General features: G+C 41.1%; 1 long non-coding RNA gene across 2 annotated transcripts in view; it reads right to left on the reverse strand.

Annotated features, from left to right (window-relative positions):
* LOC140534148 (uncharacterized) overlaps positions 1 to 19,555 on the reverse strand; it is a 182,393-nt gene extending 162,838 nt beyond the window's left edge. For both annotated transcript variants that reach the window (XR_011977179.1, XR_011977178.1), the window contains exon 1: positions 19,177 to 19,555. This is a non-coding gene — a long non-coding RNA (uncharacterized lncRNA). The remainder of the gene's footprint in view (positions 1 to 19,176) is intronic.
* Positions 19,556 to 19,571: the final 16 nt, after the last annotated feature.

Below are 19,571 nucleotides of genomic sequence, written 5' to 3' on the forward strand. Positions count from 1 at the left end.
CTTTCCATGTAGGAATGTAAACAGTTCAACTTTAGTAAGTCCCTTATGACTTCTCTTTGCTGTTCACCTTTTCATGGTTCTCTTCATTCTTGTGTTAGAAAGTCAAATTTTCTTTTCAGCTCTGGTCTTTTCATCAAGAAAATTTGAAAATCCTCTATTTCATTCAAAGACCATTTTTTCTCCTGAAGTATTATACTCAGTTTTGCTGGGTAGGTGATTCTTGGTTTTAATCCTAGTTCCTTTGACTTCTGGAATATCCTATTCCATTCCTTTCGATCCCTTAATGTAGAGGGTGCTAGATCTTGTGTTATCCTGATTGTATTTCCACAATACTTGAATTGTTTCTTTCTAGCTGCTTGCAATATTTTCTCTTTCACCTGGGAGTTCTGGAATTTGGCCACAATGTTCCTAGGAGTTTCTCTTTTTGGATCTCTTTCATGCGGTGTTCTGCGGATTCCTTGAATATTTATTTTGCCCTCTGCTTCTAGAATCTCAGGGCAGTTTTCCTTGATAATTTCATGGAAGATGATGTCTAGGCTCTTCTTTTGATCATGGTTTTCAGGTAGTCCCAGAATTTTTACATTGTCTCTCCTGATTCTATTTTCCAGGTCAGTTGTTTTTCCAATAAGATATTTCACATTATCTTCCATTTTTCGAATCTTCACGCTATGTTCTGTGATATCTGTCTTTCTCATAAAGTCCTTAGCATCCATCTGTACCATTCCAGTTTTGAAAGATCTATTTTCTTCAGTGAGCTTTTGAATCTCCTTTTCCATTTGGCTAATTCTGCTTTTGAAAGCATTCTTCTCTTCATTGGCTTTTCGAACCTCTTTTGCCGATTGAGTTAGGCTAGTTTTCAAGGTGTTAATTTCTTCAACATTTTTTTGGTTCTCCTTTAGCAGGGAGCTGATCTGCTTTTCATGCTTCTCTTTCATCCCTCTCATTTCTCTTCCTAGTTTTTCCTCCACCTCTCTAACTTGATTTTCAAAATTCTTTTTGAGCTCTTACATGGCCTGAGCCCATTGGGTGGGCTGGGGCACAGAATCCTTGATTTCTGTGTCTTTGCCTGATGGTAAGCATTGTTCTTCCTCATCAGAAAGGAAGGGAGGAAGTGTCTTTTCTCTGAGAAAGTACCCTTCAACAGTTTTATTTCTTTTCCCTTTTCTGGGCATTCTCCCCAGCCAGTGGCTTGACCTCTGAATGTTCTCCTCACACCCACCTCACCTCCTGATCCTCCCAGCCAGCGTTTGGGGACTGAGATTCAAATGCTGCTTCCCGCCTTAGGGCTTTTGGCGGGGGCAGGGCTGCTATTCAGTGTGAGAATTAAGTTCAGATGGTCAGGTGGGGCAGGGCCGCCTCTCAGGCACAGTTCCCTCAGGGGGTTTATGCACAGACCTTCCACAATGGATCCAGGCTCCCGCCCGCTTGGGGAGCCCCTGTCTGCAGCCGCCTCTCAGCTTCTATCTCCTAGGGGGGCCCAAGCTATGGGGACACCCCACTCCCCTCTCAACCCGCCAAAGAGACTCTCTCACCGACCCTCGTCACCTGTGGGGGGGGGGGGCTTGTGCCACCGCTGTATATCCCGTCCCTGAAGCCTGCTCGGATCTGTACCTCTCGGAGCCCCGGCTGCCGCAGGTCTGGACTGGGCTCCGCATCTGCAGCGCGACGGACCTTTTGCGAGAGGTTTGCAGGTCCCTCTGTGGGTGGAGGGACCCGTGTGGCCGCTGGAGATCCCATCTCCATAGCCTGCTCGGATCTTTTCCTCACGGTGTCACGGCCGCTGCAGGGCTGCCCTCTGCTCCCAGTCCCGGCGCCCAGCCCACAGCGCAAAGGACCCCCCGCGAGAGGTTTGCAGGTCTCTCCAGAACAGAAATCTCCCTCTCTCCAATATTCCGTGGCCTCTGGGTGCAGAATTCACCGTGAGCTGGTCCCCTCTAGCCGTTCTGTGGGTTGTGGGTTTGGAGCTATGTGTATGTGCGTCTTTCTACTCCGCCATCTTGGCTCCGCCCCCAATGCCACTCATTCTTATGGAGAATATGAACAGCTAATAAATCTTACAGTCCAATTTTAATTTTTCCAAACATAGCTTAGACATGCCAAAAGGGGCACTGATTCAGAGTCCATCTCAAATGTATTCAAAAGATTTGGTCTATTAGGTGATATGAAGTAGAGAGCACATAGCCAGCTGCAATCCCTTGGCACTTTGTGTCCAGTACAATGACAATGCCAGTGCTGATGGATGAGAATAACCCCCAAGCTGTCTCTCAGCAATGCCGCCAAACATTGACATGACTGCCGCCTGCTTGAGCAAGACCTGAGAACTATTCACTGACATCTCATTACTCTTCCTCAGCAGATTGTCCTTGAAACAAATGAGAATAGACAGGACATGAACAAACGCCAAAGGCCTGCCTTGTCAGCTCTCCCTTCCACATTCACCAGCTAAGAGACAGCGAGGATTGGCATGGCTCCGTTTCCCCACATCCCTTTATCTCCTTGCCTAAAGATTCGGCCCATACTCAGCCTCTGGAACCATCCACAAGTACACAGTGAAGTGGCTCAGCACCAAATCAACCATACTAACAGTCCTACTCTGACCATTTATGTACTCCTGTCCTAGGAATGAAGACCTTAACTGGTCTAAGCCCAGTTATGTCATTAAGCCCCTCTCATGTCATTGGGGTAACTGATAACTGAGGTCTGTCTTATTTCCATCATTACTCAGCCACCACTTGGTTTCTTGCCCAGATCCCAAGTTTCCATGAAACTAGGCTCTTTCTTTGCCTCTCCTACATCTAGGGACTGGAATCCTACCCTTGAAATTCCATCCCCTTGATATTTGCTCCCAGACATCCTCTGTCTGTACATATGCCAAATATCCCATAAGTCCAGACTCATTCTAGTTTCCAGGACAAGAACATGGTCATGAAAACTAGGTCCTGAGTGGGAAGGTAATTTTATAGTCCATTTTATGACTGAGGAAATATAGACCCAAGGACATTAAATAGTTTGCCCAGGGTTAATTGTTGGAAGTTAATTATCAGAAGCAGGATTCAAATGGAGGTCTTCTGGCTCCAGGACTCATACTCTTTCCAATGTACCATGACCTATCTTCTTCATCTTTCCTGTTGACGAAATCAGTCCCAATTGCCTGCCCTTCCCTTCCCTAGTGGATCTCTCTAGTCTCTGACCTAACCACTATAACCAGGCACTACCAAGCCTCAGGTCAGACAAGGATAGATTGCAGAACAAGAGTGGTCTGTATACCTAATCTTTGTTCAAAACAACTATGACAGCTGTTGGGAAGTTTGGAAGTCTATAAGACCTTCAGTTAATGATGACCTTCTATTGCTAGAAGTATGACAGTTGTTGAAATTCCAAGCTAATCTATACTCTGAAGCTACTTCTTCCAAACTTGAAGAGGCCAAAGTAAAATATGCACATGACTTCAACTAACCTCCTACAAGTGTCTCTAATATCTAAACCACACAAAAGGAGCTCAGAATCTATATTTGCCCAAGAACTCCTTCCAATATTCTATTTTTAGACAGTTCTTTATTGGAACAAGGATGACGTCTTACATGAACATGGACAATACAGATGTGGATCTGTGGCCAGTGCATACTTGGGCATGGGTGGTAATGAAATATCCCTCCACCATGATATACTGCAAGACAGTTACAAAGCCATTAGTATGTTGTAGAATGGAAAAAAATCACAACTTAAATGATCATCAGATCACAGATATAGAGCCAAAAGAGACCTCCAAGGCCCTATAGTCCAACCTCTACATTTTACAATTGAGGAAACTGAAACCCAAGGCAGTTAACTGATTTGCCCAAAGTCACAAAGGCAGAAAAAATGGCAGAGATGGTATTCAAACCCAGGTCTGTTGGACCTAATTACCCCCATCTTCCATACTCTTTGAAATTAGCAAAATTCACCATCCAAGAAGAGCTGAAAATTATGCATTGCTTTTGTTTTATATACATTGTCTAAATCAATTCTGAAAACTCTTCAAAGTAAGCCCTACAGAGAATATCCCCATTTTGCAGTTTAAGAAACTGAGGCTCAATTATAATAATATTGTTAAAAATAATAGTTTTGAAAGACAGGATCTCTGATCAATTAAATGATTACAGAGGTCTGATGATGAAGAATGCAGCTCACCTCCTGGTGGAGAGGTAGAAACAGATTCACATTTTGGACATGGCCAATATGGAAATTTGATTTTCTTGGCTATGCATATTTGTTGTAAAGATTTTCTTTTTCTTTTTTTTCCCCCAGAAAGTATAAGAAAGGAAAAGCAAAACTTGATAATCGAAAAAACAAAGTTCAATTAAAAATGAAACAAACAAAAAAGAAACTGAGGCTCAGATAGATAGAATAACTTGCCCATGAACTTTAAAGGCAAAAAGACAGTATCAGAGGAAAAATTTGAACCTGTTTCAATGGTGAGATGCCCTGTCTCTACAATCCAAAATATTCATTTTCACCTTAATCATGTTAATGACTCATCTAATGACTTGGTGACTTGATTCCCTGCACTGAGGACTGCATTCCATGGATCTCTCTGGCTCTGTGATTAACGTATCACTAAACTGGAGTAAATTTACAAATCTCTCACAGAATCGAAAGAAATGGGCAAGTTCTTCCATAGAGTACTTTCCAAGATGGAAACCAATGGTTTTGCGACAGGCTAGATTAGAACGTGAGATGCTGAGTTTCTTCCCTCTGGATGTGCCTCCAGCAGATAACCATCTTATGCATATTTCTTTACTTCTATAGTTTTTTCCTCTGTAAAATGAGTACATGGTAATTACACTAACTGTGTGGAGTTTGCATAATTATGGAGAAAAAACTTTGCAAATGTCAACGTACTTTGCAAATACAGACTTACGCAATGCTCAGCAATCTTTGCTAGATTGAATATAACAATGTGAAGAATGTGGATTTTCTGTTTTATTAGGCTCTTTCCAAAGTATAGAAATGAATAGGGCTGAAACACTTTCAGCAACCAGAATTTGTAGGAGCTGCATTTTCATTCACTAACTTATTGTATTATCTCAACCATTTTTTTCTTTTTCCTTATCGATTATAATACTTTATTCCATAAAAACAACTGTCTCTCCAGGGCCTATATAATCATCCTGGTAATCCCTATAGGTTCATTCACTCATTCAGTTACAGACCATATCATTTGTAACTCCTGAATGCAAATGAGTTCTTTCCAAGCAAAGGAATACTCTTTGACTCTGGCTCTCATTTGTGTTTCCATTGTTGGGTTTCTAATATGCACCAGGTGACTTTTCTTCTTTTAATCAGACTCTTTGTCACAGTGCCTTTTCTTCAGCTCACTTCATTTTACAAACTCCCAAATGTTAGAGATGTTACATTTGTTCTCTCTGCCCAAAGATCTGCAAGCGCTCTCCATGTGCTTGTCCTTAGAATAGAATGTCATTATATGCCTTAGGAAACTAAAGATAAGAAAAGGTTTTTACAAGATGTGGTTGTCCAAATAGGCTGCACCAGCAATCCAGACCAGTGTTGCAGCTGGTGTGCTCAGAGATCTTACACATTTGGGCTGTCTCACAACTTTTAGCACCAGGAAACTCTTCCTCACTTGGTTCTAACTCTCACTAAGCTCTCTCTCTCTCTCTCTCTCAACTGCTTATGCTAAAGTCAAACCTATTTTCTCTTATTTTCCATTCATGGAAGATAATGAATGCTTTGGTCCCAAAATTCTATGTATTAAATCTCCTTACCCATTTAAGAAGAATTCATAGGGTTATAGATTTAATAACTAGAAGGCTTCACACATATACCCCAATTTTACTGAGGAGAATACTAATGAGCCCCAGAGGCATGGAATAACCTGCCAGGAGACACACAAGTAATCATAATAGACTTTTTAATAGAGCTTTAAGGTTTACAAGGCCCCTTCTCTATGCTATGTTATTTGAACCTTGTAGCAGCTCTGTCAGGAAGATAAGAAAGGTGCTATTCCAATTTTACAGATAAGGAAATTGAGACTGAGAGAGGCTGTGGCTTGCCTTTGGTCACTTGGCTAGTAAGTATCAGAGACAGAATTTGAACATGTCTCTCTGAACTCCAAGTCCAATATCCCTTCCATTGTACCACAGTGTCATGGAAATGTAACTTATTATGTCACAATTCTGCTTTTTTTTCTTCTATTCAGTCCCAGATTTCATGGGGGCACATTCATTATCTCTAGTATCTATTCGTTCTGTATTAGGCACTGTGGGGAGATACAACCTAAGTATAAAACATGATCTGTGTCTACAAGGAGTCTACAATCTAGTTGGAAAAAATAAATGCTATCTCTAAAGTAATTAGAAAGTAAGAACGAGCACAGTTACATGGTACTGAACCTAAGTGTAGTAGTCCAGAGAAGACATCCTTTGGAGCTGGAATAATCAGACTTTGCTCCTGTTGCCTCATTCCTCATTGTTGACTTAAATTTGGGGAGCGTTATGGTAAGGCAAGTGGGTCTTTACCACACGTGCTAATAGTTACCAGGTGCTACTTCTCTGGTCTAGAAACAACCATCATGGCTCCTCCATCGCCCACTGGGCATACACCTGCAGGGGCTGATGAGGGAAACATCCTTTGGAGAGGGCAGGAGAGAACTGCTGCAAAGGATGATGAGTCAAGATGCCCCTAGCTCACCGTTATTGCCTGCACTCATGTCTTCCCAGTGTAGGAGAAGAAGGCTCCTGTGGGGAAATGGTAAGGAATCAGGGTTGCTAGAAGCAGTGGGGTTCATGAAAATAGAAAGAGAATATATGTGTGAGGGGCTGATAGTAGATATAAGAAAATATCCTCTGAGGAAATAAAGGGGCCATTTGCAACCAGGTGCTACCTAAAAAGAATATTATAGGTCCTGGCAACCCCAGGAGCTAGTGATGGATTAAGGAGTGGTCCACGAGCTGTGATCAACCCACAGAGAGGGGATCTTTTAGAGACATCCCTCCTATAGCACGTCCCACCCCAGGGAAAGAGGAGCGCTTTAGACAAGGCAAAGCAGGGAGACAGTACCTCTGTGGAAATCTCTGCCTCTTGCATCCAGGGATGCAAAACTTTTCCTCAAAGTTTTGATTACTGGCCTTCTAAAATGTTCCTGCAGACCAAAATGTAAGTTGAGAGACAACATAGGGCTGAAATTTTAGCTTGAGAAACAGAGGGGAGAAGGTTCATCCTTCGAAGAAGGCCAGAGTATTTGAAACATCACCATGCCTTTTGAAATCCCCAGTACAAAGGAGAGGTTAGTATAGTAACTGTCAACAAGCATATATTGAGGTTGTTAGATGTCAAACCCTATGCTAAAGGATACAAAGAAAGGCAAAAATATGATCTCTGCCTTTAAGGAGATCACATTCTAATGGGGGAAATCTGTTGGGGAAGACAGGATGGAATGGGATCAAGCATCCGTGTAGAGGGGTCTACCTTGGCAAAGAGAAAGGCTTCATCTGAAACAGGTAAAGGAGGAGAGAGAAAGGGCAAACAAATGAATGATATGAACTGCAAAGGGGAGAGATTTTGGTGAATGGCCTCTGTTTTTATTTGTTGGGGTTTTTTTAAGTAAGGTTTTTTCTTAAGGTTAGTGTGTCATGGGAGGCTTGGGGGAAATTGAAAGGTCTACATAGCTGCTGTGGTATGTGAGATAGTGAATGAATTCAGCTGGGGAGGCATAAAAGGATTACCTTGTTTCAGTGAGAGCCTAGTGGAGAGGATGGAACATAAATTTGTACTTCTGTGATTTTTCTCTAGCTTTGTTCAGTAGCACCTGATCAAATTTGAAGGCACCACCCCAAAGGGGGAGTTTTTGAAGGCATGATCAGTGATAAGACTAGGGAACAAGAAACTCAAGTTGAACTGGTTCACCAAGGGGTAAAGGTAGGAAAAGGAGAGGGTGATTCAAGAGTGATGACTTAGAAAAGAGCTGATGGATAGAGGCATAAGAAGGGAGGTCAAAGAGAAGAGTTAGGAGTCATAAGACAGGGAAAGAGATGGAATGATATGATGTTATTTATTATCAGATAAAGGAATTTTGAAGTGGAGCACATTTGTGAATGGTGTTGGCAAGATCAAGTGTCTATCCATCTTGATGTGTAAATGACATAGAGTGGAAGAGCAGGTCATGGAAAATGAGCAGATTGTGGAACTGGAAATCATGGTATTTGAAGGAATGTCAATATGTATGTTGAAGTCCCCTATAATGAGGGCATGAGTTGAAGTGGAAAGACTGAGCACCATGCACTGAACTCTTTGAAAAAAAGACAATATCCTGAAGGCTGATAAATAGCAACCAGAATCTTGATAGGGTGATAAATTTGGATTGAGGAAGAGACGTTATTGAGAGATGGAGGCAGATAGAAAGTTCAAAAGTGCCAGTGAGGAGCAGGGAGTATTTTGATTCCTCCACCATGACCTGTGAGTCACAAAGTATGAGGGAAAATACAACCAGTCCTGGAAAGGATAGTTAGAAATGCAGTATCATTATAAAGGAACCAAATGATGGAGGGAGTGAGGAAGGAAAGGGTTTAAAGTGAAATGAAATTTGATAGTTATGGATCAGGCCTTTCAGACAATGCCGTGGAAGGGATAGGTGGATCTGGAGTGGGACAATGAGGGAGTAGAATTGAAGGGGATTGGATCAGGGAAGCAAGTGCTGAGGGATGAGAAATGATTATGGAAATATAGCTGGGCATCCAAAATTGCTGGGTTAGGAAGGGTATTAGAGGGTAGAAAATACTAACTATTGAACAATTAATGAATCCAAGCAAGGGAGAGCATAAACTCTAGGTGCTGGAACTCCTCATTATTGCTCTACTTCTGAGTGATCCCTTCTATACCTGAATCCAACTCCCACAATGGTGACAGAAGCAAGCCACACTATGTCAACAAGAAGTTATTATTGCAACATGTATAAACAAAACCTAGTTCCATAGGAATATAAAACCTGAATAGAGGAAGAAAATACAATTTGTTAAGAATTTGACCAAACCTTATCTTTTACACCAGCTCAGTTAGTTATTACCTACTGCATAAAAAGTGTTATATCCCAAAAGTTTGCTCTATATAATCAGTTTGCACATAACTTGGATTCAAAAAATGTTAAGACTGAGGTATATAGTCTGGAAAATCACCCTGGTGGTGCTTTCCACCCCACCGACCACTGAGGTCAAGAATTCTCAGGAGAAAGAGCTAGTGTCAGACCAGTAGGTACAGCCTTGAAGTAGCTTTTTTTTTTTTTTTTTTTACCAAGATTCAGATCATTCCTAACTGTCTGTAGGACAATGCTAGCCTTGGTGAATGGATTTTTCATTTAGAAAGAAATCAACAAGCCAACTCTCCAACTCACATTTCTATTTACTACAGCCCTCTTCAGCAAGACTCACCTCTGAGTTCAAGCTTGACCTTATAAAGCCAGAGTGATTTATTGATTAATGATTAGAGGGAAAACACATTTTAATAAAGCCCCTAAATTATGTTGTTTTTCATTTAGATTGCTAAAAGATTGAACTCAATTCCAACTGACCTGACTTTACACTGGTATTATTTCCTCTGCTACAGACCTAGGTTTTGTGGCTAAATTTATTTCACTGAGCTTTGGCTGGATTTCCATGTCATTAAACTATTTACTTGATGGTGCTACTGAAGATGTAGCAAAAATGCTGCCCTTCATCACTCCATCATTTGTGCCAATGAATTCTGTGTCTCAAAATCCATACGCTAAATATGAAACATAAGGAAGCCTGACAGTATGAAGCTTAAAAAAATGAAATTAGAGCTCTTTGTAAGTTTCAGAAAATAAATGTGTTTGTGATTTATACACTTGGAGAGTTTTTTTAATGGAAAAGATAAACAAGAATGCTTCTGACCTCAATTTCCCAGCAGCTGGAAGGCATAGTTAACATACTTTCAAGGTCCATAACTAGGCTGAGCTGCTCTGATATTTATTGCAAAAGAATGCTTGTCTTCTTATGATGCAATTAGTTATTTACAGGGGTCAGACAATTCATATCCTTATTTTATGGCCACCAATTGTTTTCTAATAATATGGTCTCTACATCCTCCATTACTGCTACGTATGCATCATTACATTTCTCCCTCCTCTCTCCTCTCCTCTCTTTTCTCTCACTCTCTCTCTCTGTCTCTTTTTCTGCCTCTCTGTCTGTCTTTATCTCTGTTTCTCTCTGTTTCTCAAGCTCTTTATTTCTCTCGGTTTTTCTGTCTCTGTTTCTCTCTGTCTCTGTTTCTCTCTTTATGTCTCTATCTCTTTTTCTCTCTGTCTTTGTCCCTCTATCTCTCTGTCTCTCTGTCTCTGTCTCTGTCTCTCTCTGTCTCTGTCTCTCTCTGCCTCTCTCTCTCTCTCTCTCTCTCTCTCTCTCTCTCTCTCTCTCTCTCTCTCTCTCTCTCTCTCTCTGTCTGTCTCTCTTTCTCGTTCACCCCCAGTCTCCCTCTCCCTCTTTACATAGATCTCTTTGTATCAGTATACTGTTTTTCACTCCCTCCTAAATCTGCAGACCAGGTATCTGAGTAGAAATGAAGGTGAATCTGGGCAGGCTAGAACAAGGAGGAGGGCTGACGTTAAACGAATCTCTCTTGAGCCTCTCATTTTTAGAGAAACTGCTTTGTTCTGGTTCAGATCTTAACACTTTAAAATGATAGTCCATCATCGCAACCTTCCAAGGAAATAGGGGTTCTAAAAACCTTTTTCTGATGAGATAGGGTTCATCACTCATAGATTACTTGACAGATCAGCATCTCTAGCTACCAGTGACCTCAGTCTTGTCTTTGCCTACAGATTTCCCTTAAGGTAGCAAGAGGGATCCAGACACAAGTAGCCCTAGGGAACATTTGCCTTTGCTATCTTTGTCCTCCTCTCTAAACTTCTTCTGCCTGATTGGTCTTTCTAGTCTCTCTGTTTCACCTCCACTTCCCAGGGCACTTAGTCACAATCTTCCTGTCACAACCTACTCTCAGAGTACAGGTTATAGTATCTAAGGTATAGACATCAAGATCACCTATGGACCCTCTCATTCCTTTTTCTCCTGCCTCCTTCCTATTTTTCACTCCCCTCCAAGGTGCTCGATGTCCACAGGCTGCCTCCAATCTGCCTAAGCCCAGGACTCTGGGGTACCCCTCTACAGAGATGTCCTTCCCAGTTAGTTTCCCATGTTCCATGCACCTTTTCCAAAATGATAGTTAGCTTTCTGATTCCCACTGAGATGTTAATGGCAAGTTAAGATGTTACATTTCCTGTAGCTATTTCTGTTTTAAGAGAAGATTCCTGAACACATAGTGTATTATTTCTAATGGTCACAATTTCAGGCAAAAGGCCTGAAATAATATGGGAGACATTTATTAAAATGGGATTCTTTCAATATCTCCCCTCCAATCTTAACACATAGATGACTCCCTAGACCCTTTGAGGAAAGTCAACCCTGATGAAAACAGTTGGTACCCATAGATACAATCAGTACTCAAAGGATAGAGGAAACAACTATAATTTTAGAGTGGGAGATTTGAATAAAGAACCAGTAAAGCACATAAACAGGGAGCCAGGGTTAAATTAAACAGAAATAAGTTGGGTTTCCTTACACAAATGTTTTGTGCTATCTTTGAATCATTTTGTTGGCTCTGCTTGCCCAGACACTATGTCTTCTCCCCTGTGAGACTCCCTGGTGTACTTTTAAGGGAAAATCAATTGCACTAAAACAGTTTGCCTTGGAGAGTAGGCTCTTGGTAAAGAATATTCAGTAATAGTGTAAGCAAGTCAGACCAGCAAGGTAGAGAGAATGGAGGGAAGTCATTTATAGCACTGGACAGCAAGATCACAGGATAGTTTGTGGGTCACATAGCTAAGGGCCTAGAGTCAGAGCCACAGATATGAGCAGCTAATAGATTCCCTGAATCCCAGAAGAAATTCAGATTCCTTAGGGCAGCACTTCTGGAAAATAGGATAGAGGCAATTCCTGACTCCTTTCACTTTTTGCAGAATGAAGTTAGTTTAGTTTCCAGGAGAGGAAGTGAGAAGAGAAGCCCAGTTGACTCCAGCCAAGAGAATTGCCCCAGAAAATATAAAAAACCCCAGCATGTCTGGCTTCTAGGCAAGCTGGGTGTTGGATAGCTGTGTGTGGTTACCGTCCTCTCTCAGAATTTAAACCCTGTTGAATTGAAGCCAGCTGGAGTCATTAAAATAGCTGCCTGTGATTTGAATAAAACGCCTTTTGGCAAAGCTGCAAAAAATAAAATTAGAATGATCAATGCATATCTGGATGAAAGCTGGTATGGAAGTTCCAGCAAAACTCATCTCTGCCGATACAATGATGGATTAGTCTTTGTGAGCTGAAGTCAGGACAATCTGCAAGATGCAAGGCATCTGATATGGCAGTCATAGGCTGAATAGAAAATTAATTGATACAATTAACATATTTGATACCATTTCTGGCTTCCATTCCAGGACTGGCAAACTCCCCACTCCTCCATCTTAACCTTCTTAGGTTGTACTAATTGAAGCACAGAAAACAGAACAAGGGAGAGTGGCATCCTGCTAGACTCCACACTGGTCAGACCACATCTGAGGCATTGTGTTCAGTGGGCAACACATTTTAGGAGTGACTTGAACAACAGAGAACACATCTGGAGGAAACTGACTAGAGTAGTGAAGAAGATGAGGACCATACCACATGAAGACAGGCTGAAGGAATTCAGGATGGAACACAGTAGAGTTAGAAGACAGAGGACAGATTGTCTTCAAGTACTTTACACATCTGAAAGTATTAGATTTGTTCTGCTGGATTGCAGAGGAAAGAACGAGTCCTGAGTAAAAGGAGAAAGATTTCAATGCAATGTAAGGGAAAGTATCCTAACCGGTAGAGCTACCCAGAAGTAGAATAAGCTAATAGACTCATAGACTTAGAACTGGAAAGGAATAAAGAGGTCATTGAATGTAACGCCTATACCTAATAGAACACCTAATAATTGCACCTATCCCTGCTTTTTACAAATGAGGAAACTGAGGCACAGAGAGGTTAAAAATCACACATCCGAAGTCATATAGGTAATAAGTGGTAAAGCCAGGATTTGGACCCAGGTCTTCTGATTTTAATCCCATTGCCTTCTTGCTATGCCACACTGGAGATAGTAAGCTTCCTATCACTGAAAGTTTTCAACCTGAAGATACATGACCACTTGTCAAGAATATTGTAATACTGCTCAATTACATGTTGGACTAAATGACTCCTGACATGCTTTCCAACTCTGAGAGTCTAAGATTCTGCCATCCTCTTTCAGGTTCATCTTGATTTTTGTTGATTGTGGTGGCCTCTGGCATCTCCACTTTTGTCCTGGTAAAATTATTTCCTAATATTTCATATTTATGTGTGTATCACTCACATGAGGATTAGTGGATACAAAGTCAACTTCAAAATATCTGAATTCAGGTCCCACTTTGGTCCCATGTTGGCTGGGGAACTTAGGGCAAGTCACTTAACTTCTCAAATTTTCAGGTGATTCTCTAATGCTGTAAACTAGGGCTTCTTTAACTTTTTCCACTCAAAAACTCTTCTCACATGGCCTGAGGGCCTGAGTTGTGCAAAGTGCATATGTTTTCTGTTCAGAACCAAAGCTACAGTACAGTTACATGATGGAGTATGGGCAAGAGCTTCCAGAAACACCTTGGATTCATTATGTTTGATTTTTAATTAATTTTTGTTCCTTGCACATCCAGAAACCTTCTGATAGCCAATTTTTTTGTGACCCCATATGGGGTCTCAACCTAAGTTTAAAAAGCACTGCTCTAAATTGCAGAGTAGGTGCTGAGCTGTATTGATTGGGCGAATTTCCTCACCTGGAGTCCTCTATACCAGTGAAATCACAGATCCCCTTTTAAAAAATGAATCATATTCCCTCTGCTAAACTATAAATTCTATTTGGACAGGGACTACATCTTAACTGCCTTTGTATTTCTCCCAGAACCTAACATAATGATCTGAACAGAACAGGTTAGAGTAATTGGCTGTTTGATGTATGAATGAGTGAGTGAGTGAATGAATGAGTCTGCGTCCTCTGGTATTTGAGTGTCAGGAAGACATAGTGCCTATATACTAGTGAGAAATACTTCAGAAATGAATATCTGAAAAGTAGAAATAAGGTAGTAGCCAGTTAGGGAGCCCCGCGTGTAATCCCACATTCCATGTTATCTCTTGATTTGGACTGGAAGAAAAGATGAGAAAAAATGTACTTGCATCTTCCCAAAGGAAAAAAAATTAAGATTGTTCAGAGCTACAGAGATGGTAAAAGGTTTGGGAAATTAGTCCTATGAAGAAAGAGCATGCCCCATCCACTGTAAGAGCTGCTGATTGGAATCACCAAAGTTGATTGTTTCCAAAATTATAAAGGAAATGGATCTGGGTTTTGAACATCTGAGAGCACTAGAATTTTTAAACCAAAAAAGGTCTCTGAGGTCATCTAGTTGGGAGGCCATGTGGTATAGTGGGTAGTGTCAGGAAGAAAGAGCTGCATTCAAATCCTGTTCCTAATCCTGACTAGCTGTGAGATTCTGGGCAAACTCTGTGAGTCTCAGTTCCTCATGTATAAAATGAGGTGATGATCTTTCCAGATAGAAAATCTATGATTATAATCCTTGTTAGATGGATAAAGTCTTTATGATGTGATAGCAAATGGCCAGTCAGTCTCAGCTTCAAGACTTTCAGGGATGAAAAACTTCCTTGCCTTCTAAGATAGTCCACCCACTTTTTATTCTTAGTCCACTGCCTTTGAGTGAGTTAAAGAGTTTCCTTTTTTACTACCCCCCCCAACCATGCCCCACCCACCCCCATCCAGTGCTAAAGCCATCAGGTTCTAGGTTCTTGAGAGCTAATGTCTTCAATTTTCAATGTGAGCATTCACACCTTCAAAACCCACAAACCTTACAAATTCTGGCTTGATTTATTGTTTTGCTGAATGGCTAGACTTTAAAAATGATACAATGTTAATGCAGATTAATCTCAAAAGTGTGTTGGGGGAAAGCTTTCTTTTCAGAGGTTGTTCTTAAACATATATCAGCACAGCCCTTCTCTCCACTCCCCTTCACCTTCACTCATTCATCAGATACTCTGTATACTAGAGGAAGTTTTTGGTTGTCCAGGGGCCCCATTCCAGCACCTCAACCACACCTGCCCTGCCAGGGAAGGAGTTCATGTGCCTATTCACAGAGTCCAACACCTCTTTCAGTTTACAGGTAAGGAAACTGAGGCGTAGAGAGTATAAGTGTGCCCAAGGCCATTCACAGGGAGTAAGTTGCATAGCCCACTTTTGAGCTCAATTCCTCTGACTGCAAACGCAGCATTTACTTTGCACTCTCCTACAGCTACCTATCTATCATGACTGTGTAACTAGATAAGATTAAGCTGCAAGGGAAGCAGGAAGCACCAAAGCACACCAGATCTCACTAGAAGATTGCAGATACTAGATTGGAAGTACACTTGATGGATCCTTAGGTTCCCAGTTTTGTTGCCCCTTCACCTCCTGCTTTCTCTTCACACCCTGAAAGAATGGTGTTCCTTTCATAAGCCTCACGTCTGGTGTCAAAACCAAAGCAAGGCAAAATTGAGTCCAAAAATTTCCTTCTGTTTATAAGCTTCCCCTTTCTAGCCCTTTCCTCTGCTTGATGACTCTCCTTTCTTCCAACTCTCCAATTCCCAATGTTCCTATGTTCCCTCTACATATTTAACTCTTTGCCCCTACTTTATGAAAGGAATCTATCAGTCAGTTACACTTCAGTATCAGTATACTCCACTACCCACAAGGGCCCTGAGCTCATGTAGAGATGGGTTAAATCCTGGAGTACCCTGAGCTCAAAGGATTAATTTCTCTCTCCTTGAATCTGCCCCAACCCTGGAGTAACTCCAAGGAAATCTCTGGTGCAGAGTTCAGATGGGAAATATGTCTTGGATCTCCCCAAAGTGTGGATAACCTTCTAGAAAAAATACTGAGTATAAAAAAGGGTTATCAGGTATGGATTGGGTAGCTGTTTATTTCTTCTACCACAAAAACAGAGTAAAATATTGAAGACACGATCACATTCATGAATCAACAAACAGAAAACATATAGCACTCGAATAGCCCTTTACACTTTTACACCGATCCCCAATAAAAGGATTTGTTCTGTGAAGTTTGGATTCAGTCAAAGGACTACACTTGAGGGGCCTCAAGGCTGCAGGGTCCCCACCCCATCTGAGGGAATGAAAATAGCATCAGAGATCTTCAAATTCCCCTTCTTACACTACCTATGGGATCGTCAATCATTCACTTCACCTCTCTGACTCAATTTCCCCATTTGTATTATGATAAGGTAGAGTAGAGGATAATAATTAATAATAATAATAACTAATATTTAGCTCAGGCTTTAAAGTTCCCAAAGCACTTTTTTTTATATTAGTTCATTTTTTTAGCTCAGACTTAGGATGTCATGATCTTATCTTGAGGAAATCCTTTCTATCCTCCAGCCCATGTAGACCTCCATTCCTGGTCAGTTCTATAAGCCAGGACTCCTTTCCATCTCCATCACATAATCAGCTGTCATTCTCTCTATCTCTGCTGCCTTCCTTGTGCAAACTCCTGGTATATAGTAGGTACTTAATAACAATATTTAAAAGAAAAAAAAAGCTAATTCTTGCTATATAAGATGCTTTAAAATGTAGGCTTTTCCTTTTTCCACCTCTGTAACACTAGTACCGCAATGCTAATGCTTTTACTTGGGAGAATTCTTCCTAATGAGGAAGGTTTTGAAGGATTTACTAAGTACCTAGTCTTTTAGTGGGCAAACTGCTTCCTGGCAGTCAATGAAACATTTTGGATAACTGAAGTGCCCCCTCGTGACCAGATAGCAGTAACGCAGCTTTGCAGCTTTATAATATATTTTGCAGAAGTACCCAAAGCATCTCAGACTCAGTGGAAAAATATGCACCTGGATTAGTCATCTGAGTCTCCAGCTGATGTAAAAGAAAAATTGCAAAGATGAAGTACAATGGAAATATTCAACTCAACAAACATCTGTGAATTGCCTCCTTCATATAAGGTGGCGAAGCTACGCAGTACAAGTGGACAAAGTACAGCGCCTAAAATCAGGGAAATTCAATTTCCTAAACTCAAATCTAGCCTCAGATGTTTACTAGCTGGATGCGGCCAAGGTCTCCCAGGGCATCCTGGGTCATCTCCAGTCATCCTGATGAATATCTGGTCACTGGATTCAGACGGCTCTGGAGGAGAAGTGAGGCTGGTGACCTGCATAGCCCTCCCTCACTCAACACAAAGTCAAGGGCAAGTCATGTCATTATTTCTCTGATGGCATGGTCTTCTTTGGCAACAAAGGACCAACACACACTAAGGGCCTACTGTGTACCAGGGACTATGCTAAGTGATAGGGATACAGAAACATGAAACTAATTCTTACCCTCAAGGAGACTGTGTACTAAATGTTGAATTGTCAGGAAACAATCTAAGGCTAATAAAGTGATAGGTCTAACGAACCAAAAGAATGATGATGTCATCAGCAGAAGTAGGGAAGTTATGAAGGCATTTTGGAGTAAAGATGCTAAGTTCAGTTTGCACCATATTAAATTTGAAGCACTGATTTTAAAAAAATACCCAATGGAAAATCGGAAAGAGAGCTCTTCTAGAAAATAAAGACCTGCTATCTAGTTTGGTTAAAAGCACTGTGTGTCAACATTTTCATTTGTGACCTGAGAGGTTTCACAACAAATATTTAATTCAATAATGTGAATACCACAAAAAAAAAAAAAGAAAAACAGATGAGAACCACTTACAGGTCTTTTGTCATCTGAAAGTTTCAATATTCGTTCAATGCCACAAACATTTATTAAGTAACTAGAACCTACAAGATACTGTGCCAGGGGTTGAAATACAAAAAGAAAAAATGTTAACAATCCCTGCCTTTAAAGAGCTAACATTTTTCTGGAGGAATATAGCATGCACATATGTTGAGACATACAAGAATATACAAAAGCAATTTCAAGAGGGAGAGAATACAGAAAGGGAGTGAATTGGGAGAGGCCTCCTGTAGGAGGGAGCACCTAAGTTGGGCATTTAAAAAAAGATAGGAATTCGATGCAGCAGAGGTAAATTGAGGATTGTTTCCCTACTTTGGAGATCCACTTATATATCAAGGCACAAAGATGCAAAGTAGATTAATCTTCATTCCTTGACACAAGTTCATTTCTGATTTGTCTATTACCTCTCTTGTGATTCATGAAGTGCATGGTTCAGTGACCCTTCACAATTTAATACAAAGATAATGGGGCCTATTTAACCAGCATACCATTGATTGGTCCTCCTGTAAGAGCATATTCAGTGGAGTTCCCAAGGAGCCGCACTGAAGGGTGGATAAATATAGAAGGCACAGAAAGGCTACCCAAGCTAGCCTTCTGTAAAGAAATCAACGTGGTTCTCCTGCTACTTCCCCTAGACCCTTATGTTTCACTCTGTGATCTGTTTAATTTTCTCTTCACCCCCTTGACTGCTGTAGCTCTCCAATCACTGAAGGACCAGAATCTGAAAAATTTAGTGGCATCTATATATTTCTGATTTGATGGGCTCTTCTTCCTGTATGTATTTGCGTTTGAAAAGAAGCATTTGCAAAGGATAGTGCTTTAGGAAAGGGGTGAACCGAGAATGGCTCTTTAGTATCAGTGGATTTATGTTTTTGGACAGCCCTGGTAAAACTCTATTGCTCCTCCCATCATACCATGAATCTGGGAGCAAGATCTGCCCTGCCCTATCACTTCTGCAATTTTAAGGCATATGCTCCTTTCCTGTCTTGTTAGATCACCTCCCTGGGTCCATCCTTTAGCTGTTTTGAGTTATTATATCCAGACTTGCGAAGGAGAAATTTCTTCTTCTTCCCTTAATGGTTTTTTTTTTCCTATCTAGGGATAGATGCATTACTCTAACACTAACTTACTATTCTTTTTCTTCCCTTTGAAATTCCTTACAGGGGTGTTTGCCTTTGGACTTTTTGCTACTGACATATTTGTAAATGCGGGCCAAGTGGTAACGGGGAACCTGGCACCTTACTTCCTCACGGTGTGTAAGCCCAACTACACCAGCACATCCTGCCGAACTCACCAGCAGTTCATCAATAATGGGAACATCTGCACCGGAGACTTGGAAGTGATTGAAAAGGCCCGGAGATCCTTTCCCTCCAAACACGCTGCTTTGAGCATTTACTCAGCTCTGTATGTTACGGTGAGTGAGTGATGGATCCGTCTTGGGATCTTTGAGACCTTCATCTCAGCGCTTCCTAACAGCTCCCTTTCCTGTCCTTCAAATATTGTGTTTCCCTTGGAAAATCAACCAAAGACCCAAAATTTGAATTTGAAGGGGCTGAAAGATCATCGAGTACAATCCCCTCACATTACAGATGCAGAGTCCATTAGCACAATTAATCCCATTCTATGTGAAAAACAATGTTCCAGGTCCTAAATGTACAAAAAAGGTAGTCGTGGACCTCCAAGAACTTA

Source organism: Notamacropus eugenii, chromosome 1, assembly GCF_028372415.1.
Source record: "Notamacropus eugenii isolate mMacEug1 chromosome 1, mMacEug1.pri_v2, whole genome shotgun sequence".
NCBI lineage: Eukaryota > Metazoa > Chordata > Mammalia > Diprotodontia > Macropodidae > Notamacropus > Notamacropus eugenii.